Raw genomic sequence first — 21,388 nt, forward strand, 5'->3', positions numbered from 1 at the left:
TTGCATTACAAATGCTATCGGTGTCACATTTGCAAAAGTTAAAACTATTGGCATTGTAAATGACAAAGCTATTAATTTCGCTATTTTCAAAACCAACACATAAATAAAACATGGGTCATTTACAATACCAATAGCTCAAACTTTCCTAATGCGAGACCTATTGCATTGCAAATGCTTGTTGCTCCCAATGCCAACCCAGCCAGAAGCAAAATCAGTCTTGTCCCTGCTCCCCTTGGAAACAGTCCAGCCGGAACTGCCAGGCCAGGTCCTCCCTGGACTGGAAGGGAGCATCATAGGACCAGTTTCAGGGTTTTTGGCATGCTCTCCATCATCTTTTTGCGTTGCTATAGACGCCTTTAGTGGGAAGGGTATGCTCAGACGTGGGTCCTGTGCTCACTGTGCCACTGGATTCAAGCTAGTCTGGCTGATGAGGGGTTATACCCTGAGGCCGGTCCAAGGATGCTTGCTTTCCGGTCCCGGGAGGACCTGGCCTGGCCTGGCAGTTCGGGCTGGAATATTTGCATACGGCTGGGTCCAAACTGGAGTGGCACAGTTAGCCCAGATCCGTGACTGGGGATGAATATTTGACAATGTTCAGCATTCCCTCCTCATCTTTTTGTGTTGCTATATTTCCCATTTGGCTATGCTGCTACTGCAGTTAGATGCGTCCAACATGCTTCCCTGTTGAAAGTACCCACTGAAGATGGCGCTGAAACTGAGGCCGCATTGGTTCTCGAGATGAGGAAACAATTCGGCTTCATATACATAGTAGACAGTCATAGAAAGTGAGAGAGGGGTTCGAAGTGTGCTGATTGGTACACAGCAGGCTCAGACGTATAAGCTTTAGGCACTCAGCAAGGAGAGATGCAAGTGAAGCTGAAACCAAAAATGTGGTAATGCTGGGAACTCCTGATTTGCATATGCGCGTGTGTGTGTGTGTGTGGGGGGGGGGTAGCTGTTCCCCCTTTAAATTTAGTGAAAGAAGATTGTATGAAGAAGCGTAACCCCCCCCTAACCCTCCCTCCCTCCCCCCTCCGCCCGTTTCGCATCTGGATTTATCACAGCAAAAGCAACAATGTGGCAAAGTCAAGTACAGAACTGGAGGAGTGGCGATAGAGCGATTTATTCTAGTTTTTTTTATACCTTGATTTTCAACTACAATTCTTTTATGAAAGCAATGCAGTGTTTCGGAAGCGAGATAACAGGCAGGTAAGTGAAAAGATAGTGAATTGTCTAAGTGTGGTCAAAATGTACAGCGTCTTTCCATAAACACGTGGGGTGTTGTAACCCAGCGTTATTTCCTCGGTCATAACACCTTTTCAATTATTTCAATCCCTCAAGAAGATCCCAAATGCTTATAAACCTGGACCTCAAGATGTCACGTTTCCCGGTATATGTCACTCAAAAGCATGTCAACATACCGCTGTAATATTTTCCCCGCGTTCCACTCACAAGGCACTTTAGGACAACTATTCTGAGCAGGTATCAGCCTTCATAGTGGGCGAGGGCAAGAACCCCACTGCGAAGGTGAAAGTTCGTCATTTGCCAAAGGTCAAACTGTGCGCTGGACATCCCCACACGGTAAGAGTACTATACATAGGTGAGGATAATTGGTGGTCACTAAACCTCCAGATCGGAATATGGTGGAACAGGGCAGGCATCCACCCTACGGAGAGAGTGTATTATAACCCCCCATCCCATGAAGAGTGCGTGGCCCCTACACTTTCCCTTAAGAGGGAAGGAGGGATACCGCCCTATTTCTGAAGCGTCATGTGACACCCCCTCCCCTCTGTGGCTTAGAGGTAGTAGGGACTGTGAATAAATATTAATTTCTGAAATCTGGGGCAGCGTTGAAAGCCCCCCTTCGATGCCGCCCCGCCCTGTTGCATAGGCATCGGTGACTCACTGTTCAACAGGTTCCCGCCACAAAGAGTCATATTTGTTTGGCATTTTCGGTACGTTTCCCAGGCTGACAACAAGCTGCAACGTGACAAGCGGCCCACACTGGGCTGCTAATCACTGGGGTAAAGGACAAACTCCCGGAGTAACTGCATTAACTCTTTCAGTCCCGGTCGACCAACCCTCGCCCAAACACGCACACAGGCTTGTCACGCTCGAGGCGGTCGCAGTACAGCAACACGCAAACACACCAACACAGTGTTGGCAACACATAATAGACCGCGCAGGCAACAAAACGGACTGACAAGGAAAGGCAGCATTAGCTCTAAATGATATGCCTTATCTTAAAACACAACTGTGCAGCCACGGTGGAGATTCTCGTTGTAAGTCACAAATGATTCTTAGTTAGACAAAAAAAAAACCAAGAGAAATGACAGGTTAAACAACACCACTTGCTGCTATACATGGATACAAGTAACTGTATCAACTGAAATGTTCTCTAAAGTAGTCCAATAGCTACTGACAACAGCTGCAGCTGGTCCGCCATTATTTCCTCTAAAGAGACACCTAAATAAATCTAGTCCATTGGCCAGCATGGCATTCGTACTATGGGTAAGGGCCACAACATTGTTTACACCATCCAGTCTATCATGTTATCATCCCAGCGCTTATGATAAGGCCGCGTTACCATTCATTAACCATGCCGGTGTTCAAAATTAAATGTTCTACACCCATTATTAAGTGTGAACCTTGGTCCAAAAATGTCCGTTGCCACAATAAAGAGGCCAATGTCGTCTCCAGACAAACTCTCACCAAGGGATGCAGGCATAAGGAAACTTCCAAGCAAGAGCAGGACTAAATTAAGGACACTGGAAGTACCTGCCTTGAGGTGGTACTACAAGTGGCCAGAGGATGGCGTCACTTTGCAACAGATGGTCTTAAAATGGCCTGGTTTCTAGGTGAAAGAGTACTTGAAAGAGTGCTCAAAAAATAAAATATTATATTCAATGTGCTCCAAAAAATCATTGCACCATATTCACTCCAAGAAATCCAATTGCTCCACCCTGTAACTCAAGCGATGATCAGGTGTACTGGTTACCAGTAGACTATGGCAGAAAGAAGGGTTGCAGCCGCTAAAGTCATACTGAAAAGTGTTCAATGGGTTGTAATGTGTTGGTATCCTTCTAGAAACTCTGCGCCTCCTGCTGGGCTGCTGGCCCTCGAACGGGAATGGTGATATTAGTCTACTGGTAAGAATAGAGTATGGTACAGCAGCACCCCAAAACCTGGGAATCTGGGTTCGGAGAGACTACACCACATCCTGTTACCCCAGCCATTGTTTAACAAGAAGTCACATCATGTGAGACCACGACCTATCCATTGAACCAGGTTGTTTAATGTGAGAGACCCTGACCCACTGGTTACCGGCAGACTGTCAGAGAGGCTCCCAATGGTCCATCTAGTGACAGACTGGATCGAACTGAGAACACGGAGCACCACCATTACCCCAGTCAGTTTCCCACAATATACTACTCTAATCCTATTCTACCAGATAGTGTCTACCTAGAGTTCTCAGGTCAGCCATTAACCCATTTAGTGTCTGAGAGACCCCAGCACATTCTCTACCCCAGCCAACATATAAAGAAAGATAGCAGTACATGTTACTCAAGCCAGAAATTAACCCCTAGTAAATATCTAACGAGAGATGCGAGCCCACTGGCTTCCCCCTCAACCACTATCTAAGGTACAGACCGTAGAACCTATAAATTAACACAAGTAAGGAGAGCTTCCATGCATGCATGAAAGTTTACTTTTTCTTCAGTTAAGTATTTTTTCGTGGAGGTCTGGCTTCTATTTCTGCTGACCCACCATGTTGCAGCCCATCCCTTCTTTCAGTAGGTTAGAATCTATTATGTACAAGCTAAGCAGTGCATCGAATTATCAAGAATAATCACTGACCCACAACTTAATATTCAACAAGCACTGGCAATGCCAATAGGTCTGGCTTTTAAGGAATGTTGTATGGTAATGTGAAACAGAACAAGAAAATAGCATGGGGATGGATATTGATTAGTCTGGAAGCTAATATTCGTGTAGGTTAAAAGGATGGGTGACAATTGCACTTTGAAGCAGAATAAACACCCGCATAGGTTGACAGCCCCCCTCCTATCTGTACTTCTGATAGAAAACTAGATAATTTATGGTGTTTTCTCTAAGAAATTTTAATAGCATTACAATATCAATTGTGTGCCCCTTAAAGTTCAAGTGCAGGCAACTGGATAAATAACATTATCACAGCTGTGTGGAGGGCAAGCATTTCTTTTGTGGAAGCCCACAACGGATGTATGACGTTACAACGCATACTTTTACCACGCATACCTTTACAACGCGGTATTTACAACGAATACCGTTACAACGCATTGCGCTTAGAGGTGCTGGATAGTGGTAAGTATAATTTTCTATTCCAACTCCAGTCCCCGTGGACACTAGGGAAGGTGTTGGATAGAAAATTAAACTTATTACTTACCCTAGAGCGCCCCCCAGCGCAATGCGTTGTAATGGTATGCGTGGTAATACCTGCGTTGTAATGGTAGTGCGTTGTAAAAATTCCGTTGTAAACGTTGCATACCGCTCACATGATTGGTCTGCTGTACTGTAAAGGCAGACCCTTAAAATGAATACCTAAGAATGTATGCAATGCTGTAAGTTAACACTGCACAGAGGTGACTGGGGTGTGGACATAAGGCAGGACCACTGACATTATGCAATTTTGTACCAGCTGCGTTTTCTGCATAATTGTGGATGTGACACATAATCCAGAATAAAAAAATAAAATAAAAAATCCTGCTCAAATGGACCAAAAGCTACTAAGACACAGTGATTCATGTTGCTGTGCGATGAAAAGGCCTTCACAAAGGTTGACTTGTCACATTTCTGTGGCTTCTTGCTGCTTTTGGATGTTAAACTGGCATGAATCAAGTGAAACCTTTTCCACAGTGATACTGTGTAAAAATTACAAAATCATAAAGTATTCCAGTCACAAAATATGCTGCATTATGCCGCCTGGTTTGCATTTTCTAGCTGCATAATTCAATTTTCCCCATTAGAGTATCCCTAATGCCCTTTGTGACAAGGGAATCCTGAACCAGTCTCTGTATGAATATAGTTCCTATACCCGGTATGAGGAAGCAAGGTCAAGCTTACGTTAATCTAACTTGCAATTTTTTATTTAAAAGTAATATATACATTAAGTTTCATCTTCCACATACATTTATGCGGGTCCCTGTTTGTCTTGAAACATGTAATGCTTTTTCAAAGACTTTATGTCATACATGAGATGGCTTGTTCTGATCAGCAGCTGATAATTCTGTTAACACAGCATTTACTTTTCCTTTCTCAGACACATAAATGAAGGAGTTTTGTAACTTGACTCGAGAGACGCTCGTGCTGGGTCACAGGAGTATGTGAAAGGAGAAGGCTGCAGTAAGTCATCAAGTTACAACATACATTCAAATAAAAACGACTCCTTGTTTTATGAAGTTAACTTCTTCAAATATTTCAATATCAGCAACATATAAACCGCATGGCTCATTATGAGATTCATGGTACTTGAGAAGATAATACTACACCCAATAAATACAATCGTGGGGCACATTTACCGGTTGTGGTATTACCAGGGCCACTGGAATTAGGCGGCAGGGGACGGCCATATTTTGAAGCAGGATTGACTCAATTATGTGGCAAGAAAAGCCGAACTATGTGGCGTAACACAGCATATTTTGTGATAACATTACTTAATTATTTTCTCATTTTAACACTCGTTAACCCTGGATGGGCATAGGCTGCACCTCATTAGTACAAGTTTAGAGAATAATAGCACTGAATCCACTGTACTTGCAGATGCTTGACAACATCATATGAGAGGTAGTTCAGGGCAGGGGTGTAGCTCTGATTCTACTAAACTTGTCTGCAGCCTTTGACACTGTGTCCCATCATCTACTGATTAAAAAAAAACCAGTTTGAAATAGGGATTCACTCCAAAGCATTACAATGGTTCGGCTCCTCACTGGACAAGAGGATGCCTATTTAGGTCACCTCCACGAAAGTTCAAATGTTGAGTTCCTCAAGGCTCCGCATTAAGCCCCACACTATTCAATGTTTATGTATCGGAGACTGCCAAATAATCAGGAAATGGGGATTTGAAATCTGTTCGAATGCAGACAATACCCAACTGATCATTTCTTTAGTAATTGTGATAGAGAAACGCCATTTCTATCTCAGAGCAAGTAAATGCCACATGTGGCAAATTCTTCAGAATATTTAAACTTTTGAGGACACTTTTTTGCTGAATACTGGTGAACTTCGCAAAATTGTAGTTCAGGCCATGGTTACAAGTGGATTGGACTAAAGAAACGCCTTGCACGTCAGCAATGGCAGGCTATCTATTCTTCCGACTTCAAATAATCCAGAATTAACTGCTAGATTTATTTGTCATAAAGACAGATTTAGCTCAGCTTCAGCATGCCTAAAATCCCTCCATTGGTTTCCCATGCACAAAAGAGCTAAACGTTAAATCCTTTGCCATGGGCACAATGCATTTTACAAGACTGGTCCATTGTCTTTAAGTCATAAATTAGGCTTTTACAAACCTTCACGTAGATCCCAGACTTTAGCAAATTAAAAGAGTAAGGATAGGTGGCCGCTTATTCTCTTCATATCCTTGGCACTTGATATCCACCTTACAGTGGCAGTGCTTAACTTGAGCCGGTGGTTTCCGGTGCTCAGCACCGGCACTTAATTGTCAACACCAGAGCCTGACGGTCTACCACAGGGTGGCGCTGTCTGGCTGCCTTAGAGATTATTACACCACAGTTAATTATTAATTCAATAGAGATCAAGAATGACTATCACATGCTGCTCAAGCCACTCTTACAGCTTTGGGGGCCTGAAATAGTCCGAACTGTCACACTTGCAACAGTGTGATGCTTAGTAGATGTGTTGCAACTATCATTGGCAGCAAAGCAGTGGCAATGTGTGGTCCCAGCTGAAGTGGCCCCCTGACAGGAGCCCTGGCACTTATTTTTACAAAATAAGCACTGGGAGTATTTTATTTTTAGCAAAAAAACGGAAAACCTGGCTCTTTACAGATTGACATCAGTTCACTCTTACTGCCTTTGGCACAAGGGAGGCCCTGGGGCCAGCAGGTGAAGGTGGGAACCCAGGCACACTGACAGGCGACTGCAGTCTGGAGGAGCAGAGCTACCCGCGCAGAGGACTCTGGGACACACAGGAGGGAATGGAACCCTTAGACAAGGCGGAAGAGAAACACCGCGAGACCCGCAAACAGGAAGTATTGGAGTCCGTGGAAGGGGAGGGGGTGCTGCTTAGAGGTGCTCTCAAGTTGAGAGAGGGGAATACATACTTATTTATTTATAGTGTTTTATAAAGCGCTAGTTAGACCACTCCACATATGGGGGGAGTCAGAGCGCGAGCAGCGACAGAGGCTCCTCAGCCCACGCACAGAAGACCCTATTCCTCGAGATGAGCAATAATAAGCAAGAGGTGGAAAGTCTGGCTTCCTCTGGCCCTCTGGAGTGAAGTCAGTCTGAGTCACATAAAAGGGCCGAGGGGCTCCGCATTCCAGGTCGGGCTCGGGCGGAGCCGGAGATCTGCATCACAATGGGGCCTGCCCCTCGCCCGGGGCCCAGCAGCAGATGTGCGCAACTGGGAGGGATCCCAGGGGCGGAGGGTGACTCAACGAGCCGGGAAGGGGCGGGAACTAGGAAGAGGTAACAGAGGTCTGGGCTCCACTGTGGCCTAAAAAGGGGAGTGGGGAGAGCCTCCTCGCAGCAGAAACCGCAGATAAGGGCTGCCGGCCCCATGGCGTCTGCCCATCCTCCTGTCTGCTGTAACACAACATGAACTATTTAGACCCCAGTTTGGACTTCCCTCCCTCTCACTGTACGTATGATTACTTCCCAACCTACTCCACAGACCTTTTTAGGTCCGACTTAGAACCAGGTTTTTGGTGTTTCGCCAGGCTCATGTAAACATTTTTTAAAAGGGTCTCGTCACTAACTCATTCGCCTAAAATGAGAAATATTTCAGAGCCTAGGTTGGTGAGCTAATCCTGAACTTTGCAAATGCTTGATTCTTTCTACTCTTTATCTTTTTTGTAGGCATCCCATCCTTGTGTGTTTAAATTAGGACTTCAGATTACAATAATTCAAACAAAAAAAGTACCTTTTCTTTGTGCCAATAGGAATCATATTCTTCTGCGGTGTGCATTAAAACTACAGACATTCTATACCTGTTCTAATAATGCCTGCGAGATGGCTCATACATTTTTTATTGCAAGCATACGGCTTCCCTGCTTAGGTACCACATATATTTTTGGCGACACAGCCTTGTAATAACTATGTCAGCATCTATTGTGCCGCACCATGCACTAACACGGGCACACCCTTGACCAAACAGGAACAAAGGCATCCCCTGCAGGCACACAGATCAAGACTTACTTTGCACACGTACATGCTCCCCCCTACACGCACACAGGCACTCCCTTCACTCATACTCAGGCATATCCTGCAAACATTTCCAGCACCCGCAGGCACACCACTCCCCCTGCAGTCACATACCATACCCCAGTATTCACAGCCACCCACGCTCACATAGCCACACAGGATCTCCCTGTGCATACACCTTACAGGTGCCCCAGCACATTCATTCACAAACACCACCCATTTGCTCACACAGTGTGGGGTGTACTCACCCCACACAGTCTCCTCATCTCACCATATAAAGGCACCGACACACAACCCTTACAGGCACTCCGCAGCACTCATGCATTCACCCAATTCTTTCAGCATCCTGAACTCTTCAGCCCACACAGAGACACCCCTTGGAAACAGAGGTGTACAATGTGCTCGCACTCAAGACTCCCAATGCTTTCAAATAGGTTCAACTGTACACCCACAGGCACACTGTTCACCCGCACTCACATAGATACATCAGTACTTAATTTGTAAAATAATATATGCTGGGACTCAAACTTCTGCTCAAAAGCCACCACCATGAGCTACTGAATGTCAGGGATGTTGAATACCAAGGGTTTGTAGTCTTGAATCCACCCAATGCCACTTTTGTCTACCTTCACACACTTCCTCCCCTGCTCGCAGTGTGGGTAAGGGAACCCAGTAGGTCTGGGAGTCATTTTAATTACCCCAGAGTAATTTCAGTAATTCTGCATTACTCTTTGACATGGAGTTGCCGATAACACTGTGATTATGCCTGCTTATGTAATTAAAACTGATTTGAATTAAATATTTTTACTGCTAAAACACATTTAGTGAGCACGAATAGCTTTTCGTACTGTTGTTCATTATCTGCTGCATTTAGAGCTATATTCTTATCACAAAATGCATCCTTGCGTCCATTTTAAGACACAAGCATGCATTTTTCACAAAGAAACTAGCACTAAATGCCTGGAGTAAGTTATTGAAAATTCCTACCCCACGTACGTGCACATTCAGCGAGTGTGAAATATTTGTGGTAGGTTGCATTAAGTGTTATTTCTTAGCACAAAATTCGCCCTGCTGTCCATTTTGGACGCTAGAGGGCATTTTTAAGCTAAGAAAATAGTGCTAAATATTCTCACATAATTGTGTAATCTTGCCAATATTTTTAGGTAATTATGTTTAATTACGCTACACTGAATGACATGAGTAATGCCCACCCCTCGTTCCTAGTCGCTTGCAGGGCAGGTTCAGATAGGAACAGCCTCCAGGCTGAGGGAGCGCTTGCTGCCACATTCCAGGTCTGTGGGCTCCAGGTACTAGGGCGACTCTCAGGCCAGGTCCAATTGCCTTTAAGAGGCCCCCAACCCTTCAAGACACCCCATTTCAATCCTAGGCCAATGAATATCAGAGTTATGGTCGACTCAGATTTTGCAGATGGGGGAAGGGGAGCATCATTTTGCATTATGCCACTCGCTGGTGTTGGCTCGCAGCGCCCTGGACCCCGGTACCACTGTACCTGCTGCACCCCTGCTAGCCACCGCCCTGCTTGTGCACTGCTGTTTAGCAAAAAACTGGCTGCAATGTGAGCTGTGACTGCAACAGAAAGATAAGAGAGAATCCAGGTTTGAGTCTCCGCTTCTGCACAGCATTCTCCGAGTCCAAGCAAATCACTTTAAAGTTACTGGGATTTTCATATCGTACCTACCAATGCGATACACAGATCTTTCTTTTGTTTCCTACTTTCACACGCCTCAAAGTGTGCCTTATAAGCACCTGCCACTGATTGACTGTTCACTGCCTAATGTTAAATTCACCCAGAACGGACAATTTACTTTCCTGCTGCCTCAGTATTTGCCGCCTTCCTCTATCATGTCCATTTCCAGACAGACATTATGACCACAGCATCCCCAGACAGAAAACCCACAGGTACATTTTAACCCTTTGGTGAACTCCGATACATTGATGACCAACACGGTCAACACAGACTGAGTTCAATAAAAGAATAAATAGAAAATGTGCTCTACATTTCAGCTTGCACACCCAAGTCACTCCCTTGCCTGTGGCAAACTTCACACATATACTCATCTACCAGGGCTTTAAAAGAGCTGGGTCTCACCGGGTCTGAGCACCGGCAGTTTTTTAAAGGGATCCTCAAAACGGGTCTCTATGGGGCTGTGTTTTGTGCCCTGACACAGGTAGGCACATCGATGTGCGCTGCGCACACTGCTCAATTCTCACTAGTGGAGAAGGGATGGCATGACGTCATGCCAGGTGAGCGTTGTAGGGGAAGGGAAATCCTTTAAAGAGTCATTTTCTCACTGGATTTCCCTTCTCTTTTTGAAACTCAGGAGCAGAAGCTTTTTCATTATATACAAGCCATAGTTGCTGCTTATTTATCTTATGCAACTAATAACCATTGACAAAGCCAATAGTCTTGACCTGTTGTAGGTATGATGTTACTTCTTGCATCATATAACTGGCAAAATGCAAGTCGGGCGGCACACTATGCTAAGCACAGATTTTTAGCTTACGTGTTTTTAAGCCACGCCCTTAATTACATTGACCACGCCTCTTTGAGAGACCCCCCAGCTTTTTCATCCCACTTAAAGCCCTGCTGTCTACTGTATGTCGCCCCTATATTCTTTTACCTGCACCAACTCACAAGGTCAACACCAATTCAGCTGGTTGACCACTTTAACTACAAACTAACTATTGATCCACGCATTCAAAGCCATAAATGGCTCTTCCCCAGACAAACTCTCTGTAATCCAGATCAAAAATTCTCTAGCTCAGGGTTCTTCAAACTTTTTAATGCTGAGCGCCCCCCCCCCCTCTCCCCCCCCATGAAAAAAGAAAATGAATCCCCCCCTCCCCAGAATTTTTCACATTTATTCTTGGCAATGTTTAAATGTGTCTTGACTGAAACACAAGGTATATTTAAACATTGCACATTGCATTTAAATTGTTATCGTTTTAAAAATGCAACCAAATACACGATTGCCAGTCATACTATTTTGGCCAGCCAGGCCTTACTAACCTGTAAAAGTATCCACAGACGGATTAGTAGAAATGGGGGTGGGGGGTTTGAAGAGTATTTGGAGTCCCTTCCCTTTTGACACATACTCCCACCCAGGATGTAAATGACAAAAGATGTTAATGATGGCCCATTGCAGAGCGGTTTACTGCTGCTTATTTGTTTCCCGCTTAAAACAAAGCACTTCTATCAGCATAAAACTTCTTTTGGACAGAGCCTAGTGCCCACGCCCATCACTTGAGGCTCGCCCCACAAGTTTGAAGACTCCTGTACTAGTTACAAACAAACCTGGAATTGCAGGACAAGGTTTCATTCCTTCTGCTTCACTGGAACTCTATACCAGTTAGAACGCGCTCAAAACTCTGCTCTGAAAGGAACACCCCCTCTTGCATGAATTGGTATAACAACCACATCTACACATTCGCCTTTCACTATAATTTGTTACATATGATAAATGTACGTATACTCAGGGATTTTTCGTCATCCTCTTTATTAAATGCCAATGTCTAGGCACCCAAAACTGGCAAAATGTCCAATGTATTGTGTTCTTTAGCTATATACAACATGTATTTAGCAAGTTCTCTTTGTTGTTTGGCGGTAAAGAAACAGGTTACACAAATCTCTAATTCGTTAAAGAAGTTTCGGTGTAAAATGTGTACAAGATTGGCGAACATGGACGAGCGCCTAAATACCCTAAAAAAAAAAAAATCAATAACTGTCAGTCATTCCCATCTTCGAATAAAATGTAAGAGTTCCACGAACATAAAGGTCTTTGATAAATACATTGCCCTCCCTTTTCACATTCTTTTAAAGTCTCGTGAAAATACTTCTCTTTATTTTTAAATTTGACCTCGGCACCCTTAACGATTGATCAGATTATTGACTTCGGAGAAAACTTTACTAGATCTATAAAATGTAAACTCATGTCAAGCTTTTGAAAAGTGGCACCAGGTAAAATCTTTGGCAATGTAAGTTCCTCTTCAATGAAAATGTAATGAAATACAGATACAATCCCACCTCTGAATATTAAACATCCGCTACAATCTACCAATTGTAAACTGCCCACTTTGTTGCAAGCGCTTGCATGACTGTTTAACCGTTGATTCTAATAGTTTAATTAGCTACCTCCATAGCGATGATCTCTCCTAAACCCTTCTAACAAACGTTTTCAATATATAGTGAGGCTCTCTGGCATCCAGCAGAACCCCATCAGTGGCTATATACAACGATAAAAAAGAAACAAAATTTATATTTTATGTACGGAGTGGAAAAACTCAAAACTACATGTACCAACATGCACTTTGTTTCGACTGAGGGTCTACAGGGATAACTGAAAAACACATTCCCACTACTGTCAGAGCACCTACAATGCCTTGCACTTGGGACTGGGTACCCTTGTGAACTTGTCCTGGGGAAGTACCGGAGCCTAAAAAGGTACTGAGCAGTGCAGGTGCAAAAGCAGAGTAACACAGAAGGACAGCTTCCAGGTGCATTCTATTTACACAAGAGTTGATACACTCACGCGCTGGCACACACTTGCAAAAGTGCGACATGTTGGCACATCTCCTCACACTGTAGTCATCAACACAAAGTGCAAAGGTCAGCAGCAAACGTTGCTGTAGAGTCACGCTTTAGCACACCAAACACGTCTCTTGTTTGTGCGCTGCAAAAGGCATTAGAAAGCGCATGTTTGCAGTGTGGCGGAATAAACGTCCAACTACCGACCAGTGTGTTGGTGTTGCTGACCACAGTGTTAAACGTTGTGCCTACAAGTTGTGTTCTGCGTGTGGCAGTGTTTATCTTCAGCGTTGAATATTCTTAAATTGTGTTATACCAAAAACGTGTTGCCTATTCTGCTCCCCGCGTGTTTCCTTTCGGATTTCGAGCAGCAGGTACAAACAGACTCCTGCCAGACGTCAACAATTGTGTGGACTTCAGAGTAGCACAGGCTACAAAAACAGCTTCTAGGCGCTGGTTTGCAGGCTTTATGCACTGGGGAAGGGAGTTCTAGTGTATCTGTTTCAATGTACTTGGATGTTATATACATACATATATATATATACACATATACACACACACACACACACACAATACTATACCGTGTTAGTGACCTAGAGGTATTGAACTATTGTTGCACGTTTCTCTGAAGGGAGATGTTCGCTGGTATGAACTCAAGGGTGGCCTAGTATTAGTCGCTTAGTTTGTAGAAATCGTCTTTTTCTGGGCTGTAGTTGGTGGCTACGAATTACCTAAACCTGTTTCTGTTTATTGAACTCAAACACAGAAGCCTGTTTGGCACGTACACCTCTTCAGGTTAAGGAACACAACAGTGTTGTTCAGGATTCCAGTGATCGTTGTTGTACTGTTACAAACAATTTAGTACCCTGGCTTGATTTAGGATCTACTACGCGGCTGTTTTAAACAGATTATCGGCATTTCAATTCTTCATTTCCCGGCTGGAAAATCACGGGCGTTTATATTTTTAACCAGCCAGCATTTCTATCGGCAACAGCGCTGTGTCACGCATATTTCTCAGTATTGAAATCACGGTTGACCACTAACCGTAACGTGGAATTTACAAGAAAATAGGCTCTGATACAGCCTCTAGACACCAAGTCACGTGCCTCTAGGTGTACAACGCAGCATCTAATACAGACAGCAGATAATTTAATCTCATCTGTTACATCAGGCTACGCTGCTCTGGCTAATAACGTGATTTTTAATTCAGAAAAAGTTGCTAGACTCATTTGATCCACCGCGAGAAATGCTGAGGTTACCTATTAACACATGGAGCTCTAAAATCATTGACTAGGCGCACTCCAGAAAAAGAAGTCCTACATTTAGTCTCCAACCGGATTAACTTTGACCAACCTGCTGCACTTTAACCGAAGATACAATACCTGTAACAAGATGGTAGTGTCCTGAGGAAGACACTTCTCAACGTGTCGAAACGCGTAGACGGAAACCATCTCCCTATTGTATTTCTCAAATGTTTTAATGAATATCATGTATTCACCATATGTATACTGAAAAATAATTTTTATCGCTTTTTAATCAGTTTGTCAATGAATCATTTCGTGACACTTTTACACAACTTATTAAATTGAAATTTCTGTGCTAATCTAGTGCCATATCATTTATTTAATTAATTTGTCACTTGAACTCTTGCCAGTGTTTTCGTGTTGCCTGGGTGTTTTATTTTTCACAAATTGATTTAGGATCTGTACATGGGTTCACATTAGTCTGATATTTCCGTGGTTCATGTATTATTTTGCCACCACACAGTGCCCCCTCCTTTTTCTCTCTTCTAGATTTGAGGTTTATATTGGAGAACCTCCCAAACTACCTGGTCTATGTAGCCCTTCTGCCTACTGAACATAATCAGTGACAGTGTGGGGAGGGGGTCAGATAGTTTGGGAGTGATTACGATAATTTATCGCTGTGGCTTGTTTGATCTCCACTGTAAAGATGTAAATACTTTAAAATACGATAAATTCAGTGTTTTTTTATTTGCATTATTTTAAACACCTGACAGCGTGCTGACCCAGCTCCAAGAAACGGCGCCTGGGCCGGGTTTAGCGCGGGTGGCCCTGTGCGACAATATTTGTATGCGCCCTCCACGGGCGACTCCCTCACTACTACCCTTTAACAATACCCCCTTAAGTCTCCATAACTACTCTCGCTCAGATGTATTTAATAGCGCCGCCTATACCAGGGTAGGGTGTCAGAGCACTTTACATCACAAACACTATACAGAGGCAATCAATCATAGGTGTGTAAATCAGTGTATAGGAAATGTTACATAATACAGAGGACTACTAGGTGGAGGAGATGCATTTCATCCATACTGGTAGACAGTATAGTTTAAAAGTGCCTGGTCTGGAGAAGCACAGACTTAGAATTTAAAACATAACCCCATGTTTGGGGGTTGCACTTAAAAAGAAGTTTTTTTTAACCTAATTGTATCCTTTTTGAAACATTAGAATAATGAAAGACGGAGGAAAACATCATAATGCTCTAATCTATACCTTGCAGTTTGCATGCAGCCCTTTGATGACATTTATTAGCTCACTGTTCCATTCTAGGATTTTAACATCTACACTATTAGTAACAAAAGGCTATCTCTAAAAAAATCACTGATGTATTTAAACTATATGCACTTTGTGATCTGCATGGTACACATTCTTTGCAGCAGGTACCTTAACCCTCTGTGCTTCCATAAAATGAGCTAAAACTTCCACTTTATAAAACTCCTCTCTCCAGGAAGAACATTAATCACTGGAGCTATCTTTACTTTTGTATGAAAATTTCGGAGGCCAGCAATGCAGCAGCAGCAGGTGCTTCAAAAACCATAAAATACTTCCAAACAGGAGCCACCGCAAAGAGTCAGCACCCGGTGCGGTGGCACCGATCGCACCGCCCAAAGCCAGCCCTAAACAGCAGAGTACTTTACAGTGAGCATTTATATTGGCAAATGGAGTAGGGTGCACTTTAACTTTTTGCCAGAGAATGAATATTCCCACGGAATCCGATATTTTACAGAATTTTCCAGCTAACATATTTGTGCATCACTATTCGTCCATTAACAGTGACTTTTGCAGGTTTTTACCATGAACATGCTAAGTTTGTAGATCTTTTTCTTCATGATATATTTTTAAAACTTTTTAACCTCTCCTAGCCCGGAGACATGATTGCAGGAAAAAACAAGCATTTGCAATGCAATAAGTTTCGCATTTATGAGATTTTGAGCTATTGGCATTGTAAATGAGAATGCCTTTTATTTATGTGTTGTTTTTAAAACAGATAAATAAAAGGCATTGTCATTTACAATGCCAATATCTTGCAAATGTGATACCGATTGCATTGCAAATGTGTGGGGCGCCCGTGCTATAAAATGTTTTAAAAGCATTAGGAGAAAGCATGTCCAGCCTGCAACAGCAGGCAGGACAAAGCTATTTGAGAAAATAGTGTTTGGAGGCTGTAATTAAAGCGTACCGAGTAACAACACATGTAACAGGGAGTGTCGCCATGGGAGGTCACAAAATGAGACAAGGCGGTACTAAGGAGGGACTACTAAGCCCCAGTCTACATTGGACAATTACACAAGCCAATGAAAAATATGTACGAAGATGGGCGGCGCTTCAAGTCCCTACCTGAATACAGCATGCCTTGCAGAGCAGCGCATGCGCTGCCCAGGCTCGACCTAAACACCCAAGGCATGATCTGGACGGAGAAGGGATAACATGTAAGCAGGCCAGCATGAGGCAGTACATTTTCACAGTGAACATTCATATATGGTCGGAGGTAAAGGGAGATGATATATAGTAGAATCGCCAACATTTTGGGACAAATGATAACACTCGGATAAGAAACCAGGTATCCAGATTACGAGGTCAGTATCTAAGCCACCACATCATATGTCCTTTACACATTTGGGCAGCGAACACTGTCTTGACGAACTCCTCAAAACAGATATCAGTGCATATGCTAGATTCTCTAGTTGCATTTCTAACAAGACATATGGCAGACATATATTTATATCCATGTAACCGTCTTGGTGGTCTCTGATATCCATTTCCAGCAAATTTGACCAACAAAATTAAATAACCAAATGTGGTTTAAATCTTTTACCTTGATACCTTCTTCGGCAATTTGTGAATGTTCCAGATTAGGTTATTCTTAATTTAACCAGCTAATTGAGTTCAACAGCAATTTGTGCAAAACCTCTACACCAGCCTCTCGTACAAATTCTCCAGCTTAAAGGATGAACACTACAACCATGTATCGTGGCCTATATAATGCACCATTTTAATTTATCACATAAACCAGTCAGGGTTTACCGACATAAAAAAGGCTAGCCTGTCATCTTAAACCCAATCCAAGCTGGTTCCAGAGCAGGAGGCAAGCAGCAGAGAGTATTCTTCTTACTCAGAGACAGAGCTTCTGGACACGGAGGGTGGGAGTTTGAGGTATGAGTGGACATTTGCGAGGGATTATATATTCGGAATATATACTATGTGTTTGTGCACTATATAGCAGTGGTAATTGTGGGCGTTTAAAACCTACTCAATTGTCAATTCAAGGTTCAGTGGAGTCTCAGTTAAAGGGAACATAAAAAAAGATTAAATAAGAAGCTTAGAAGAGCCTTGATGCATTGTCAAACACTAACACTTCGTCTGGAGAAACTCACAATATGGAACTGCGAAAAAGACCAACCCAATCAGAAACGTGGAATCTGGGAGACACTGAGCCATGGAGGCTTATCAAACTATACAAACAAACCCAACCGCGAGAGAGCATGGAGACTATATATCAACACTGACTCAGAGTGAGGAACATGGTGATGATAATTTGTCACCCTTCCACCACTTAGTGAGGCTAGTATTAAAACATTGCCTACTCCACACTGTCTATCATAAGGGCCGGGGGCCAGCATGGTGCCTCCTACAGCATTTTATCCGACCAACTACTGTTTATTCTATGAGCCTACCTGGAGAACGCAAAGGCACATGTGCTGATCTTTCTGCGTGAGTCTGCTAAATTTAGGAAAAAATACACAGCACCAAATTTACCCCAAAAAAGTATTACATCTGTACACATGCATTTACTCCTCTGTACGTGGGCAGACTTACTACTCATTTTTGCAATTCATAGAACATTCTGAAAAAAAACCACCTGAAAAGATCCACAAGGTACCAGATTTGTGGCATACATCTGAGAATGTCATGTGACAACCCCACGGGCAGATATTCCCCGCTACAAACTTCTCCATAGTGGGGCAGTCCGCTTTGGTGGTGGGGGGGGGGTCGGAGGGAGGGGTTAGGATGGTGTTGTACGGAAATGAGCCTCGGTGAGAACACACTTTCCTTTTTTAGGTCTCGCCTGGCGTTAGCGCGGATGCGCTGCTCTCGCCATGCGAGGGCTTCTTGTAATCAATACGGTTTCGGAAGGGGACTTGAAGCCCCGCCCTCTGTTCCCATTGGCTTGCATGACGCAAGGATTGCGCATTTAGCCTGAGCTATGACAGCTCAGGCTAAATGCTGGCTTTCTATTGTAAAGGAGTCTTCTAAGTCCCTCCTTGTTACCGCCCTGTCCACTTTTTGCCCCGCCCACCCGGACTGGATCCTTTACTTGAGGCGTGATGCAGTCTCATTTAATTACTGGGTGAACACTATCTTTTTGTCATTCCCGCTGAAGCGCAATCGCTCTCCGTTAACCATGCATTTTCGCAACCCCGCCCGCACTCCTTTTGTCTGTGGAATTTTGCACCCGTGCCCGCAATCCGCTGTACCCGAATTTTGACACTCAGTGTATTTTCGCACCCCCTCCCCCGCCCACTCTCCAAACTGGCACACGTCGCGTGCATGAAGTCCTCGCTTTCTCTTTTGCTTGTTTTTTTACACTGACACAAAACTTTTAGGGAAGAATAGAATATGATAACAGTCCCTGCTTTGGACGGATAAGGGCCACTGACAAATTCTTTACGAATTCACAGGAATTTTATTCTCGTGTTACTATGCTTGTGATTCTATAATTGTGTATTTGTGTGGGAGCGGATCAATGAGTATGTCAATTGTAGCGCAAGGCTAGAGAAGTCTGGTGCCTGGAATGGAGCGGACAGCAGCGCAGTTATGGAGAAACCCCTCCTTCGCCTGCTGATACTCTGCTGAGGGAGGCAGGAAGGGTACAAGCAGGCGGGAGACGGAGGGTGGTAGAAGTGCAAGAGGAGACGGGCGAGAAGGCGGGCTTAATTTGAATTGGGTTGATAGTCGATGTGGGCTTAAGGAAGGTGGTTCATCCGAGTGCGTACATATTTGCAAGGGTTAAGCCTCTCTGCTGCCCATCCCCGAAAGGCTTAAGCCACGCAGTATGGGGGATGGGAAAGGCCGGGGCTTTGCCAAGATTGGTAGGCCTTGACTCTGTACACGTCCCAAAGCCCCTACATCGCACCACTAAATATATACGAAGAGCGCACCCTTATCATTGAAGCTAAACACGCAGCAGAGCGTGGAACTCCCCAGTGTGCACAATGAGCTATCCACTGAGGGCTGTATGAACTTAATTCAACATCAAACCACTGGCAAAACAACGGAATCCCAAGAAAACAACAGATTATCGCCGTGAAATGGCCGCTGCAATGTAGGTCTCACCGACGGTTTCCGTTATGACCCCTCATGTTTGTTGACATGCTACAAGTCGAAGCACAAACGAGCATTCGGGCAATTCAGTCACACCAGCCTCATTCTGAGAGAGATGCAAGACTTCCCCTGGAGGCCCAACTAAAATGCGAAATATCTTGGGCAAGCGGGGAGCACTTCACCCGGGACTGTTACATATCCGATCAAGAAACTCCACAGCTCAAAAGTAAGAAGACCCAGCATTGGAAAAGCAACACCCTCTACTGGAAATACCTAAACAGGGAATCAGGTATTCTGTTTTCTCACACCGAGAATACAGAACTGAAACTCACATCTACTCTACTAGCCTTCAGAAAGATTTATAAACCCACCTTTTCAGCACGTACATGGCCCACCGTGGCACAGTTTTAGGGATTGGCACTTATTTTAACTCAATAATTTCAAAAAGGGGGTGGTGATGGACAGAGTATCTGAGTTAATCAGAACACTCCTACCCAGTCAACAGATCAGGGCTTGATCCATCACCGTTTTTTAGCTCACTGCACCATCCCAGTTCAGAACCTGGCTATATGCAAATTAGTCTGTCCCTGGCCCAGTGCATCATGGGAACAGGGCAGACCAAACTACCAAGCCAATTCTTCACTGGAAAGGAAACAAGCTTCCGGGGACAGGTTTCTGGCATTACATGCCGTCTTCGGCCCGGCTTGCTTGAATCCTGATGGTGCAATGAGCAAGGGACACATGTCTGAGCATACCCTTCCACACTCATGGTGGCCAAAATAATTTCAAAAAGGGGGTGGTGATGGACAGAGTATCTGAGTTAATCAGAACACTCCTACCCAGTCAACAGATCAGGGCTTGATCCATCACAGTTTTTTAGCTCACTGCACCATCCCAGTTCAGAACCTGGCTATATGCAAATTAGTCTGTCCCTGGCCCAGTGCATCATGGGAACAGGGCAGACCAAACTACCAAGCCAATTCTTCACTGGAAAGGAAACAAGCTTCCGGGGACCGGTTTCTGGCATTACAGCCGTCTTCTGCCCGGCTTGCTTGAATCCTGATGGTGCAATGAGCAAGGGACTCATGTCTGAACTTATTTTAACTCATCAGACTGTGACCTAGAGCAAGAAAGATAAACAAGCATTTGCAATGCAATAGGTCTCGCATTTACGCGAGTCTGAGCTATTGACCTTGTAAATAACAATGCCTTTATTTTTGTTTCCATTTTTAAAACATAAACAAAAGGCATTGTCATTTACAATGCTAATAGCTTAAACTCGCCGTAAACGCGAGACCTATTGCATTGCAAATGCTTGTTTCCAAATGCGGGCAATGATCTGTTCTTCTAGTCACACAAGAATAGGAGTTAAGCCAGTCCTAAACTAGAGTAAATCTGAAAATTTCTTGGGTGGAAAAGTGCCACATTACATTTCCAGGGTACCACCAAACGTACGTTTGTAAACTTTCCTAAACTTCCAAGTCGAACCCCTTCTTCGAATTCACACTTTCTACCCCATGACTCTGTGACAACTCCCACTCATTGATGCAAATACGCCCACAAGCAATCCCTTTGTGGATTCCGGGAAGGCTTAAAAAACGGTAAATTCAGTTGTGACCAAATTTATTTTGGTGAATTTGGTCCACTGTATTATTTGCATTTTCACCAACATAGACAGGCAGGCATCACACGCTACCTGCCTATCTGATCACCAACTGCACTTTAGCTCTCTCCTGAAATGCATTAAAAATAAATAAAAGGACAGTGTCCACTTTCCCTGCTTTGCCTCTCTCTAACTC

At 43.9% G+C, this 21,388-nt stretch overlaps 1 protein-coding gene across 1 annotated transcript in view; it reads right to left on the reverse strand.

Annotated features, from left to right (window-relative positions):
- Positions 1-21,388, reverse strand: part of OAF (out at first homolog) — a 137,625-nt gene that overhangs the window by 102,681 nt on the left and 13,556 nt on the right. The gene's annotated exons all lie outside the window — the stretch shown is intronic.

The sequence above is a fragment of the Lissotriton helveticus genome, chromosome 3_1 (assembly GCF_964261635.1).
Source record: "Lissotriton helveticus chromosome 3_1, aLisHel1.1, whole genome shotgun sequence".
Taxonomy (NCBI): Eukaryota; Metazoa; Chordata; class Amphibia; order Caudata; family Salamandridae; genus Lissotriton; species Lissotriton helveticus.